The sequence below is a fragment of the Aptenodytes patagonicus genome, chromosome 12 (genome assembly GCF_965638725.1).
Source record: "Aptenodytes patagonicus chromosome 12, bAptPat1.pri.cur, whole genome shotgun sequence".
Lineage (NCBI taxonomy): Eukaryota > Metazoa > Chordata > Aves > Sphenisciformes > Spheniscidae > Aptenodytes > Aptenodytes patagonicus.
In genome coordinates, this window is record NC_134960.1 from 1,971,702 (window position 1) to 1,985,184 (window position 13,483).

The 13,483-nt window shown below is 45.0% G+C and overlaps 1 protein-coding gene across 1 annotated transcript in view; it reads left to right on the plus strand.

The window, feature by feature from the left end:
* Positions 1–4,931: 4,931 nt before the first annotated feature.
* SHROOM1 (shroom family member 1) overlaps positions 4,932–13,483 on the plus strand; it is a 39,812-nt gene continuing 31,260 nt past the window's right edge. The window contains exon 1 of the mRNA XM_076349743.1: positions 4,932–5,008. The gene's annotated coding sequence lies outside the window, so the exon portion shown is untranslated. The remainder of the gene's footprint in view (positions 5,009–13,483) is intronic.

The window sequence follows — 13,483 nt, forward strand, 5'->3', positions numbered from 1 at the left end:
CCTTTTTTCTTGCAGACTACTTCTCCTACTACCTATGCAGCTTTGCATGTATCATTTGTTTTCTTTATGTTTTAATTTACTATCACTTTATTATAATTATCTATAGAACCTAGAAATTTCCCTAATGGACCGTGAGCCCACTTTCCTGTGTGCTGCATAAATACGGACTAAACTGCCCAGAGAGTTTGTAATCTAAATATAGGACAAGAGAAGGGACTTAGCATACGAACAGTTATCTTGTATTTGTCGGCATCATAGAAAAGCAGTTTTAGGGATTTAAAGAAGATTATACGAGAGCATTGCTGTTGTTTGCATCAGGGGCAGCATGAAGATCTTGTTTGAAAACGTAACGGGTGAACAATGGAAGCCGGCCCCATGAGAGGGAGTCGGCAGAGTACACTGGTATGTCCCTTACCTTATAGGGGTGCTCTGAGGATGAATATATTAAACATTATGAACCATTCAAGCACTAGGATAATGCTAGTTTTGTAAGGACCTAAAATAGATATACACAGCTAGGCACACAGCCACGATTGTGACTGCATCTCAAATATTGTTTGGTGTCTGCAGGATATTGCTGTAACAGGTAGGTAAGAAGCCAGCAGCAGTGATGATGTACTTGAGAGAGATGGTGAAACACTGTGTTTTTTTCTCCAGTAATCAGGTTTTAGAACCTAAAATAATGCAAAACTTACAAGTTATAATTGTCTCAGTTCCTCAGGCAAGGGAAAAACCTGTATGAGGAGGATATGCCCAAGAGGGCCTGTTCCTTTGTTTACATGCCTACCGAGGTCCCCAAAGCATCAGGATGAGGAAAGATCATTCCCTGGTGGTTGACTGCAGTGAGGAAGGTGAGAAGGGGAAGGAGATGAGCTTTGTGGTGTACCTGGCAGCAAGGAGCGCTCAGAAGAGAAATGCCCCTCCTCCCAGGGTGTCTCCCCCTTTCTCTATACCTGAAGACAACTGGACTCTGAACTGCACCCTGTGTAGTGGTGTCGGCTGCTGCAAAGGCAGTGGCTGGCTGGCTCGGGGGGCTGGGGCAAGACGGGTCACCCACCCCTTTGTTTTCATAATTGCCATCTGTGGCCTCTTTCTGCCTTAGCTAAAAAAGACTGCCTTCGACTATATCCTTGTAGAGCTAAGGGGACCAGGCATATGCTGTGGATTTATCCAGTGGCATAATAATATGTTTTATTCTCCTGCCAAGGGCACAGCAGTGAGTCAACCAAAAAGAAAAAAAACATTGCCTCGGCCTCTGACTGCTTCACTAAGGCATCCATGTCTAAAGTACTGGATTCCCGCTTTACAAGAATTATATTATAATAGTGCCTAAAGTTAATGTATATCATAGCTACACTTCCATTGTTCACAATAGGTATCTATTCTTTGTTGCTAAGAGATCTAGCTATAGATGATCCAATAGTCAGTTTAGTTCTTCTACATAGAGTTTCTAGATTTATGAAAATAAATTCTAGATTTATGGAAGTATCCTTTTACTAAACATTTTAGTGTCTCATGCATTCTATATTGGATTAGGATATTCTGACCAAAAGTGAAACTCATCTCTGGTTTATTGTACTATTTATATGTCAATAAAAATAAGTAACTCCTTCAAGTGTTACAAAACATTAGCTGATAGGTGAAACAGCTTGGTCTGAGTATGGAGTTTGCTGTACAAAGATACAGCGATGAAGATGAACGTAATGGCTTCTTAGAGGATGCAGAGGAAGGTAGTGCCAAGCTGGAATCGTGGTGCGTTTCAGAGCTCCTGCTGCCATTCCTTTGGGCATGTTACCTTCCTGTTATCTTAGGTGGCGTTGCTGTAAACTGACCGTGTAATAACACGGAGGAGAAGTGACCTTGCGGACACTTTGTACAACTAGAATTAATAAATGTTCCTGACAGGGTAATCAGTTGGTTCATTTAGTACATGAGTTTAGAGGCTTAATGGGCAGCAGTGTGAGAAAAGTTTTACTTCATCCTGTTGTGAAAACAAATGATTAGCAAAGAGCAACCTGACAGCCTCACTCAGCCACTGAAAATGAGCCCCGTTTTTCCTTTGCTGCTAAGCTGCTGGTGGCCATTTGGATATTGGTGTGGTATCTTTGTCAAACCTCTTCAGTTTTACTGACGTGAGGGTACATGCTTCTGGAGTGCTTTCTTAGAGCTCTTCTGTATCAAGAGTTTGGTTTACAACTCATTCACATATTACTTTTCATCATCCGTGTGATGATTGGGGAAGAATGTAGATATTCGGTGCTAAAGTACGGCACTCACAATTTTACCAGCTAAGCAAATACCACATGGAAAACTAGTAAGTTTCTCCTTGTTGTAATCAGATATTCTTTAAAAAAATAATGCGAGCTCATTCCCTGAAAAGAAACAACAGCTGCAGAAACCGGCTACCGTAGGTAGCAGAGCGAGGTTCCTGGCAGGGCCCTTCAGTAGAGGGACACCTCCATTTACATTAATTTCTAGGCTGCATGGCATCTAATAGGCATACAGCAAAAATATAAAAGGTGAGGTTTTGGTATGCACTGTCTGCAAAGCCTGAAATCTGTGACATTGACTTATTTCACGTACGTCTTTGAAAAGCCATTATAGGGAAAGTTTTGTGCACACTTACAAATATGACTGCCCATGTGGAACCTGGACGAGATAGTCTTTTAATGTAGTTACATTTTTATTGAAATAAAACTTCTGAAGTTAATGAAGGAACTGTCATTTGTTGGCAAGTGCTGTTTCTGTTACAGGGAGGTGCTGTACACGTATCCATAAAATGTGGCTTTCAGGCCAAGTTTCAGAATACATTTAATGCAGTTTGAGGGCTACTGCTGTCAGGGGTGGGTTTTTCCTCTTCCTTCTTGCCTTTTGCCCTCGCCCTTGTGTTGGTGGAATAGTTTTCACCTGGTCTGTGAGCTGAAGGACTCGTTCCCCAGCTGCACGCTCAATATAAAGTCGTGGGGCAGCCTTGGATGTGCTTTTTGTTAAGGAAGAAGGTTGGAGGCAGTGACCTGCTGCTTTTGAGAGCGTCTTATAGGTAGCTTAATTTAGGTATAATGTGAAGTTATACAATACTATAGTCAGGCACATTTTAGACACTATAGGTATTGAGAAAGATTCAGTGAAAAAAATGTAAATGAGTAGGTAGAACTTAGTTGGGTTTTTTGTTTGGGTTTTTTTTCCGCCCTCCTCTTCATAAATGTGCAGGCAGGATTGCAGGAGTTATCTCCTTTCCCTTTTTTTCAGAAGGGAGAAAGAAAATACTTGGAACCAACTGTTTTAAAAACTAGGAAACTGGGGTCTTATATTGGATATTCTTCCTCTTGCCTTGATGTACTGGTGTGGAAAGCTGAGTTTGCTAAGCTTGTTACTATCACTTTCAGCTTTCCTGGTGTATTTTCCTGCCTGGCAAGCTCTTGTTTACAAGCTGGAGAGCAAAGAAAGCCCTGAAGAATAAAAATTGTGAAAAATGGAGAGTCTGCTGCTGTTACCTCAAACCTCGCCTGAGACAGCATACAGGGTAGGTAAATTGCTGTATACCAGATGTGATTTTTTTTTTTTCCCCCCCCCCAGAAATGTTTTTATTGCTCCTAAATAAAATAACAGTTCTGGCCATTCTTGCAGTATCTCTGCCGTAGGGTTCAGTTGTGGCTATAAGGTAGGAATGGGGAAACTGCGTTCTTCATTTTGTTGGTCTTGTTTATTTTACACTACTATCAGATATGGTTAAGATGCGAGTCCTTATGTGACCCTTAGTGTGAGAAAAACGCTAAATTATAATTTAGTTTCTTAAAATTGCAGGAAAATAAATTCCAGAATTACATTCTTTTCCAGTCTCTCTGTTCTCATGCTTCATATGTGGATATGCTCCTGGTAAGCGGCTATGTTTTAGGTTAGTGGTTGGACTCGATGATCTTAAGGGTCTCGTCCAACCTCAGTGATTCCATCTGAGAAGGACTTGGGGGTACTGGTGGATGAGAAGCTGGACATGAGCCAGCAATGTGGGCTCGCAGCCCAGAAGGCCAAGCGTATCCTGGGCTGCACCAAAAGCAGCGTGGCCAGCAGGGCGAGGGAGGGGATTCTGCCCCTCTGCTCTGCTCTGGGGAGACCCCCCCTGCAGCACTGCGTCCAGCTCTGGAGCCCTCAGCATAAGAAAGACACGGACCTGTTGGAGCGGGTCCAGAGGAGGGCCACAAAAATGATCAGGGGATGGAACACCTCTCCTATGAGGAAAGGCTCAGAGAGTTGGGGTTGTTCAGCCTAGAGAAGAGGCGGCTTTGGGGAGACCTTCTTGCAGCCTGTCAGTACTTAGAGGGTGCTGATAAAAAAGATGGGGACAGACTTTTTAGCAGGGCCTGTTGCGACAGGACAAGGGGGAATGGCTTTAAACTAAAGGGGGGTAGGTTGAGACTAGATATGAGGAAGAAATGTTTTACGCTGAGGGTGGTGAAGCACTGGCCCAGGTTGCCCAGAGAGGTGGTGGATGCCCCATCCCTGGAGACATTCCAGGTCAGGTTGGACGGGGCTCTGAGCAACCTGGTCTAGTTGAAGATGTCCCTGCCCATGGCAGGGGGGTTGGGCTAGATGACCTTTAGAGGTCCCTTCCAACCCAAACTGTTCTACGATTCTATCCTGCGAGCCGTTCCTGTGCCTCGAAGAGCTCGGCTGGCAGTGAAATCTCGACCGCTGCTGTGCTTTGTGGGGAGGCGGGCTGCGCTTCGTCCTGCCCCGCGTCTGCGGGGTTTTCCCTCCCTTTGCATAAGGAGATGCGGTTCGGAGAAATGCTTCTCCCCTGACGCCAGGGTTTCGGGTTCATTATCCTGACCCCACCTCCGTGCCTCCCCCTGGGCAGGGCCCTGCCCGGTACCTTCGCGGGCTACAAGTAGCTCCGGCAGCAGCGGGGACCGGGGGAGAGCCCTGTCCCTGCCCGAGCTGGGGAGGAATGCCCCGGCTGGCCTGCCCGCCGGCGCTGCCGCAGCTGGCCCGGGGAGCGCCGGGGGGCCAGGTAAGCCTGTGCCGGGGGGGGGGGGTATGCCCGGGGGCGGCTTTGTCCCTGCGGACCTGGCAGAGGAAGCTACGGCCTGACGTGACGAATGCTGGCGGTGATGATCCATGTTGTATGAATTACACTGATTAGTTCTAATTACTGTAACCGCGTGCAGCCGCCTGGAAATGATCCGCCTTTGAGAAGGTGAATGGGGGCTTGCGGAGGTGGACGGGTTTAGGAATGTGGGGGGGGGGGGGGTGGGAGGAGGAGGGGAGCGAGCGCCGCTGCCGCAAAGCCATTTAAAGTTCAGCCAGCCCTTGAGATGTTCGGGAGCCTTTACAAAGCGGCGTTTGCACGAACCTGTTGTTGGCGTTACGCGAGAAACCCGTGTCGGCGGTGCAGCGCAGCCCTGCCGCCCGTCCGGGAGCGGTCCCGGACGAAGGAGCGAGGGGTTTTGGTCGTGTTTGTTCCGTGTGTCACTCCTCGTGGCGTGCCTGGCGTTAAAGGCGCGCTGCCAGATAGCGTGCTATTGCTAAGAACAGAGGAGGTTTTAAAAATGGTTTTACCTAGCCTGGTGTTATTTCAGTGGTAAAAAGCAGTCTTTCATAGTTTAGAATATGTGGAATGACAGTACTAAACCAGTTTTGATGTGTAACAACGTGGCTTATTTGTGCCGTCTTCAGCAGGAGGGTTTTTAATCTTTCTATTGATTTAAAGACCTGAGCTACATAATTATTTCCTGCAAAAATCACGGGGGCGGTAATTGCCCGGACCCTTCTTTTCCTGTTGTGCAGGGACCTGTTAATAGGATTCTTCTCTCAGAAAGAAAGGTCTCCTTAGCAGCATTTAATGTCAAGAATGAAGCAGTGTCAGGTAGAAACTGAATGTATTTCAATGAAGAAGTGCGTTCTAAAGAATTCCAAACTTAACTCTAGAGCGTTCAGTGTTTTGCAAAATATTCATGAAGCGATGTGTTTAAAAGTAGAAACATCTCCAAATGGTATGCACTTAAGTGTGAAAATTAAGAAGAAAATGTTAAAACTTGAAAAACAATTTGTGCATTTAGAAAATAGAAATCTGGGTTGAATAAATAGGGGAGGTGAGAGAAAGAAAAGTATTTTCAAGCGTGGGTGGGAGGGAATCACATAAGATTTTCCAGCTGTTTACAAATGGCGAGAGAACATGCAAATGTATTTATTTATGAATTTGCCCGAGAGGATTTTTGTACGCTCTGATACTGTCTCTTGTTTGGCCTTATGCAGTGCTGAGGCGCAAGTCCAAACATGCGAAGGGCCAGATTCATACGAACAGGGCTATTCAAGCCTGCCGGGGGGTCCCGCTGGCTGCCTGCGCAGTGCGGGGCGAACTATGGAAACCCCACCTAAGCATCCAGGGGAAGAAACTTCAGCACGTGGGCTGAGAGGGGCCGGGGTGTGGGCTGCTGAGCTCCCCTGCCCGGGGAGTCCGGGCTAAGGGGGGAGCCCTGCGAGTGCGCCGGCCCTCAGCCCAGGCGCAGCCTCTCAATCTTCAGTTCTGGCTCAGAGTTGAAGGACGAGTGACAAGCTTTACGTGCTACCAGGTGCTTTCAATGGTAACACACTCGTTTCCTCGCTCCGACTTTGCCAGAGTTTTTCATCTGAGGATTTGCATTCCGGTTGTTTGCTTTGCCCAGAATTTTGGGAAAATGTGGACAAAATGAATCCTGTATTTCTAAGAACAAGCTTGGGGGGGGGGGGGGGGGGAATGATGTCTTGCCTATTTTCAGTACTTCTGACCTGTCACTGAATAACGTTGTTTCTCACGCTTTGGAGAAGGGAACTAAATTTTGTTTTGCATGAATTTGCATCAGGGATATGCTTTTTGTTGTTCCCTCTGAAAATCTTTCCCAGTCTGGCCAATTAATAAGTCTCTGAAAAATGCACATGCTTTGATTTTTTTTTTTTTTTTTTTTTTTCTTTAGTAACTTAAATGTCTGAAGAGTCTGTCCTCAACATACTGGAATCTCCAAGAGCTTCCAGTCGTGGCTGGGCTGACTCTGTGCTAGTCCCAAAGCATAAATGAACATGCTGCCTTTGACCTGTGGCTTCAGATGATAAACCAGATTGTCACCATCATGGCTGGTTCCAGTTGGCCTTGGTGTCCTGGTTTCGGCAGGGATAGGGTTAATTTCCTTCCTAGTAGCTGGTACAGTGCTGTGTTTTGGATTTAGTATGAGAATAATGTTGATAACACACCAATGTTTTAGTTGTTGCTGAGCAGTGCTTACACTAGTCAAGGGCTTTTCAGCTTCCCATGCTCTGCCGACTGAGCAGGCTGGGGGTGCACAAGAAGCTGGGAGGGGGCACAGCCAGGACAGCTGACCCAAACTGGCCAGAGGGACATTCCATACCATGGGACGTCATGCTCAGTACATAAATGGGGGGAAAGCTGGCCGGGGGGGCCGCTGGTGGGGACTGGCTGGGCATCGGTCGGCAGGTGGCGAGCAAATGCATTGTGCATCACTTGCTTTGTATACTATTATTATTTTATATCCATTATTAAACTGTCTTTATCTCAACCCACGAGTTTTCTCAGTTCTACTCTTCCAATTCCCTCCCCCATCCCACCGGGGGGGGTGTGGGGGGGGTGAGCGAGCGGCTGTGTGGTGCTCACTTGCCGGCTGAGGTTAAACCACGACGCTTGGCCAGCTTGGAGCTAAGAGCTGGCACTGGCTGAGCCCGCTGTGGTGACTTGACAGGAGACTTGCTGGCGTAAAACAGCAAATGGATTTGTAAAATAATTGAAGGGTGGGGCAGACACAGAAGTGGAATAGGAGTTCTGTGAGTGTTCTTTTAACGTAATTTTATGTCTGGAATTTTAATACAGAGTGAAGAAAAAGCAAAGGGGAGAGGGCGAAAAAGAACTGATCATGGTTAGTTCCTCTTTGTTTATAATGTTTTCCTAATCTTAGTTATTAAAATGAAGTTTTAGTTTCTTTAGAAGTTATTTGCAAAGGAAAGACTGTGTTAGAAATATCATTGATGTAAAATCTGAATGTATCTCGTAAACTTTATTCTTAGAAAAATTCCCTCTAACTTCTGTTACCTGGGGTTTCATCTTTTTGGTACTGTGATATCAGCTCACTGTTTGTGCAGGTATCTTGCAGAATGTTCTGGAGAGCCAGGTTTCCACTGCCTGTGCTGGAGGTGTTGGCCGAGTGCAAGGCAGTGCAGATTTCGGTGCCTTGAGCGGACTCCAGCAGCAGTGTGCTCCCAACCAAGGCGCTTTGCGTTCCCTGGCTACCACCCTGCTGCATTTCAGCAGAGCTTTTTGCTCTCTCTTTCAGTGTACCATTTGCACGGTCAAGCAAGAGAGGGCGAATGTAAACTTTCTTTAAACAAGGGATGTATTTGTCTCGAGTGTATGATTAATTGCTTTGGATATTTCCTGCCCATTTCTCTGGGTCTGATTTAGGTCTGATTCAAAACAGTAAAATCAATGTAAAGGTGCCGTTTACTTCAGTGGGCCTTGAAAAAACTTTCTAAAGGATAGCAACAGCACTTCACGTTGTTGTGTCAAATTTATGTGTGTCTTTAAAAGTGAATAAATTTATTTAAATATTCTATAAGTAATCTGACAATCGCATTTTCTGGTGACCTGGAAGATCCTTCGCTATCAGGAGGATGATGAGTTTATGGCTGAAAGTGTTTTTAGTTTTTGGCGTTGAATAATGCTGGGTGCTCAGGTGTGAGAGTGAACTTCTGACAGCGTGACCTGGAAGTGAAATCAGTTACGCCAATACTGAGGATGATGCTCCTGCTGATTCAGGGGTTTTCCTGTTCCTGTGGTTGTACGATGCACATCAAGCCAGAATGGGGACCAGACACTTAGAAATCATGCCCAAGTAGGGTCCTGTGCATCATCGCAAGCGACACAGAATTTACATTTTTGCTCTGTGTGCATGCACGGGTGTAGACTATACGTCTCAATGCGATCTGTAATTTTTTCATATGCAAATTAACAGAATGCCTGTACTTGCTCTCATAGATACGCATCGTTCTATAAATACAAGCATGGCCTGCCTTCCTGTCAGAACGGTTCGGGGAGGTATTGGGTGCAGGGTAAAACACGTGCTGCTTGTGCCTCATGCCTGTACGTTAAGTGACCTGCATGCTGGCTGAGTGAGCTTGGGGATCCACCACGAGCCTTTTGCTAGCCCCAAAGACTTCTCGCATCTGACACCGAAAGCACTCACGGAATAACGCGGAATGACAGAAGGTGGTCCAAGAATGAATACTTTCAAACTACTGTATAGGAATGTGTAAAGTGTTTGAGCTTGGAAAATCTTCATACAACGAATGAAGTGCAGAAAATGTGCAAAGTGAATGAATGTAAATAATCAAATGAACTGGTCATAAGCAACTGTAAGTTAACAGACGATTTCAAAACATGGACTTGTCAGCAATGACAAGGTCAAATCAAAGTTAAGCCAACCAGATGCTTTCTCTCTCCTTCCTCTCTATTCTTTCCAGCTCACCCTCTGTTGACAGGCATTTTACTTGCCTTTTTTCCCCGTCTTCTGTGATGTGACCAGCTTCCATCAGCCCTCAGAGATAAACAGTAACGGTCCTGAGGCTGCTTTAACCAGGCCTTTAAGTATCCTGGAGTGAAGTCTATCAGACTCGGACAATCTGAGGACCTGTAATTTATTCGGCTTTCTGAGCTGTACTTTCCCTGTTCCAGGGTGAGTTCTTACATTGTGGCGGTACTTTTTAGTAATGACCAGAACGACCAGCTTGTTTTTGGCCTTTTGAACAAAGACTCCAGCCTGTTTAGCAAGAATGCTCTTCCTCTTCGCTGAGCCAAGAATACTTATACTTCCCTTGTTTTTATTAGTTTAATTTTATTTTGTATCTTGAGCTTTCAGATTTTGTCCATTTCTCTTTTTGCCTGAACAGTCCCTGTTCTCCTGCTGGCTCTTACTGTGTCTGCCTGCCTGTGCTGCAGCTCTTCCTTGTCACTCTCTCGCTTCCAAGCCCCAATCTCTTTGTCAAAACAAGTCCTGACTCCCCTAGTTTCCCACCTGATCTTTGTCTCCCTCTTTATCCTCCTCCAAATCAGCATTTCTGGGTTTTTTGGCACCCACCCATTTCCTTTACTGGCTCCTATTTCAAGCCTCCCTGCTAGGACAACCTTGTCCATCGTCTTCCCTCTGGCCTGCCAGTCCGGCCTCAGCACACTTTTACTCTACTATATTCCACCTGATTCTAACTCTTCTCTGAATTTGGCGATTCCTTTGCTCCACCTGATTGTGATCCAAGCAGCACAGAAATGAGGGCACAGCTGAATGATGCTGCGCTTCCAAAAGAAATTCTGAGAATAGCCTTGTAAGCTGCGGATTGACTGCATGGAAACTTTAATACATCAAGTCTCTACTGAATTTATGCAAAGTGATTGATCAGGGATTTAAATTCAGTCCCAAATTCAGCCTGCCTAGATTTCACAGGTAAATCAAAACCAAGTACTTGGTGCAATAGCTGTTCTTTGCCAGATTTTTAGTCTGAACTTTAAAGGACAAGAGCAACTGTTTCATAAAGGATTGTCAGAATTTTTTTTAACCTTGAGAAGACAGTGTATTATCCTGAGACTTGTTCTTAAACAGCTGGAACACTTCGTCTGCAATTTAAAAAAACAACACCCAAACCCTGAACGTATCTCCAGCTGGAATATTCCAGTCAAACAGATAAACATCTGTCATAAGTACCTATAGCAGGAAACGTGAAGCAATGCTGATACACATAGGACCTTTCTAGAACATACAAACCTGTCTATTTTTCATCCCAAATATGAAATGACATCTCTCCTCTTTGGGAGTTTATTCTTGGTGCAGCATTCCATGCGTGGAGCTACGTAAGATTATTTCTTAGATCATGGACTTTTCTGCACCTGTCCCTGTTGCTCTGCAGGCTCCTAGCTTCAAGAACAGGGAAGAATTATGATCAGAAATTGAAAATAACATCTTTTTGCTACTTATCTGTCCAGGAGTAATTATGCATTGGGCTTTCCACTGAGCCTGTATCTAATAAAATTTCAATCCTGGTTTGAAGCAAATGTTTCTTGTTAATTATTTTTAATGATAAATATAAATCAGCAATTTTTTTGTTTTCTGAAAAAAAGCTACTAATATAAAATTACAAACATTTATTTTAAAATTGTCAACAAACTTTGCATGAGTTGTAAAACAAACGGTTTAGACCGTAAACATACTCTTTGAGCTGAGTTTTGTGATAATCTTAGAGCCTGTAAAATGTAAAGGCTTAACCCAAGGATTTGTTGTACCTATGACTAATCACCGTAAAGCTAATCTCTGGGTTTTTACTGTTCTGTCTTTGAAATGGTCACATCATGTTACATATTTATTGCTAAAGCTGAATTTTCTGGTATCTAAAATATCACAAGCCATTTTTACAGGACCATTTGTAGAAGATTCAAGAATGACTTGACTTCATACCATATATTGCAGAAATCCAAGCGTTAGCAACGTAATGCTGCGTGTGTATTACTGACGCTGTCAAAACCGTCATGAGCAATGACCAGCGTCTCGGTTCTCCAAACGGCCCTGTTCAGCTCTTCACCCAGTCGAATCTTTTAAGGGAACAATATTCCCAGTACCACTAGGTCTGATTTAGGAGGTTTATACAAGTCCTAGAATGTGGTGCCCACCCTGCTTTGGCATGCTCAAACCAGCAGCGATGCGATGCCATGCCATGCCCCGGGATCTCGGAGAGCTGAGCTTCTCTGCTCCCTCGAGCGCTGACTGCGGGTCTGGAGCAGTAACAGCTTGGCTCGTGTCAGGAATGTTGGTTTCGTGGAGGCTGAAAGGAGGTCATCTGTGCCGATTCCCCACGACGGCCGCACGCGCACATTCCACATTGCTGAGGGATTTATACATTCAAGGGTCCTTCCAGCTTAAGATCGGATGAGCTCTTATGATTTGTATTTTTGTCTAATCCAGGCATAGCGTGGTCTTTCTGCTCATGGCGAGTGTGCGGTTTGCACCTGTCCCTGCCTCCCTGCTTTTATCCCTTCACCCGTCCCTGCTGCTGAAGACCATTTGCAGGAGAAGCTCTAACACAGTTTAACTGTAAGATTGTAGGGGTAAGAGTGCTGTCCTCACGGTGTCCACTGCTCTAGCTACCCCTGGTACTGCTCGGAGACCTCAGTGGGAGTTAACCACCCAAGAACGTACCCCGCTTTCAGGTGCGTTTTGCAGCCCTTGCCAGGTTACACGCCGTTCAGTTACGCTGCTGACCATATTTGCAGTTTGGTGGTTCTTTGATGGTTTTGCATGTCCTGAATACCTTGAAATAAAATGTTTAATTTTGGGTGGAATCGGAATGTTTTATTCGGCACAAAACGAAAGCTTGTACTTTCAAGTTTTTTTGTAGACAAGCTGAAAAAGTGATTTTGATATGAACTGAAGCATCTCTTACTTAACCGATTCAGTTGTCAAACTGAAAATATCTATGATGGGACAATGCCAGGAAGGTTCCTGGCAGATCTCGGCTGGCAAGGTTCATGTCTCTGACACTTCTACCGGTGTGAAATTTTGAGTTTCCAATTCCAATCTCATGAGAATTCCCTGCAAACCCTTGACTGAAATAAGTTAACTGGAGAATACTAATTTCTCCGCAAGCAGCATCTGTTCCTCGGGAAGCTCAGCTACTGTTTCTGCCATGTGGGGTTTTCCAGCGAGGGCTGAGGAGCCCCACGTATCAGACAGATGCAGAACCATAACCAAGCTTAGAATTACACGGGTGAGAGCGACTCCGGGACGCGTCGGTCCCTCCCTGCCCTTCCTTTCACACCAGCTGCTCTCCTTTTCCCCATGGCAGATCTCATGCACTAATGTAGAGGAGACACTTAAATCCATATTAAGGCCCGTGGTAAGTGGCATGGTTTTTAGAATTGTTTCTGTGGTATTTCAAAGGTGTCTTGGGTGGCGTTTCAGAAGGGTCGATAGAACCTTTTCTAACACACTAATGGAATATGAGCTTGCGTGCGTAGTCTTGGGTCTCTTGGGCTTAAGGATCTGAGACCATAACCTGAACTGACCTCTGAAAATGCACCCGCAAAGCTTGCCTGTTGCATGATTATTTAACACGGGAAATCTGGGCTAGTCAATAGGGCGGGGAATTGGACAGTAGGCCTGTTCTCTTTCTGCTTTTGCCATTAACTTATTGCATGAATGTAGCTAAATCGCTGTGTAGCCCCAAATCTGTCCATTGAATGGCTTCTGTTAGCTCTATGTTTGAGAAGTGGTGAGTTCAAAGCACCTTTATATATCTATTTTGCAAGTAATTTTGCCTAAATTATATAAAACAGACTGGTAAAACAAGAAGGATTTGCTCATATTAAATAAAAAAGAAGCCCTTGTTAGTGAATTGTCAGTCATCTGTTAGCGAATGGTCGGTCATTAGATGAGACTAATGGAATTTCATGTTGTGTACCTAG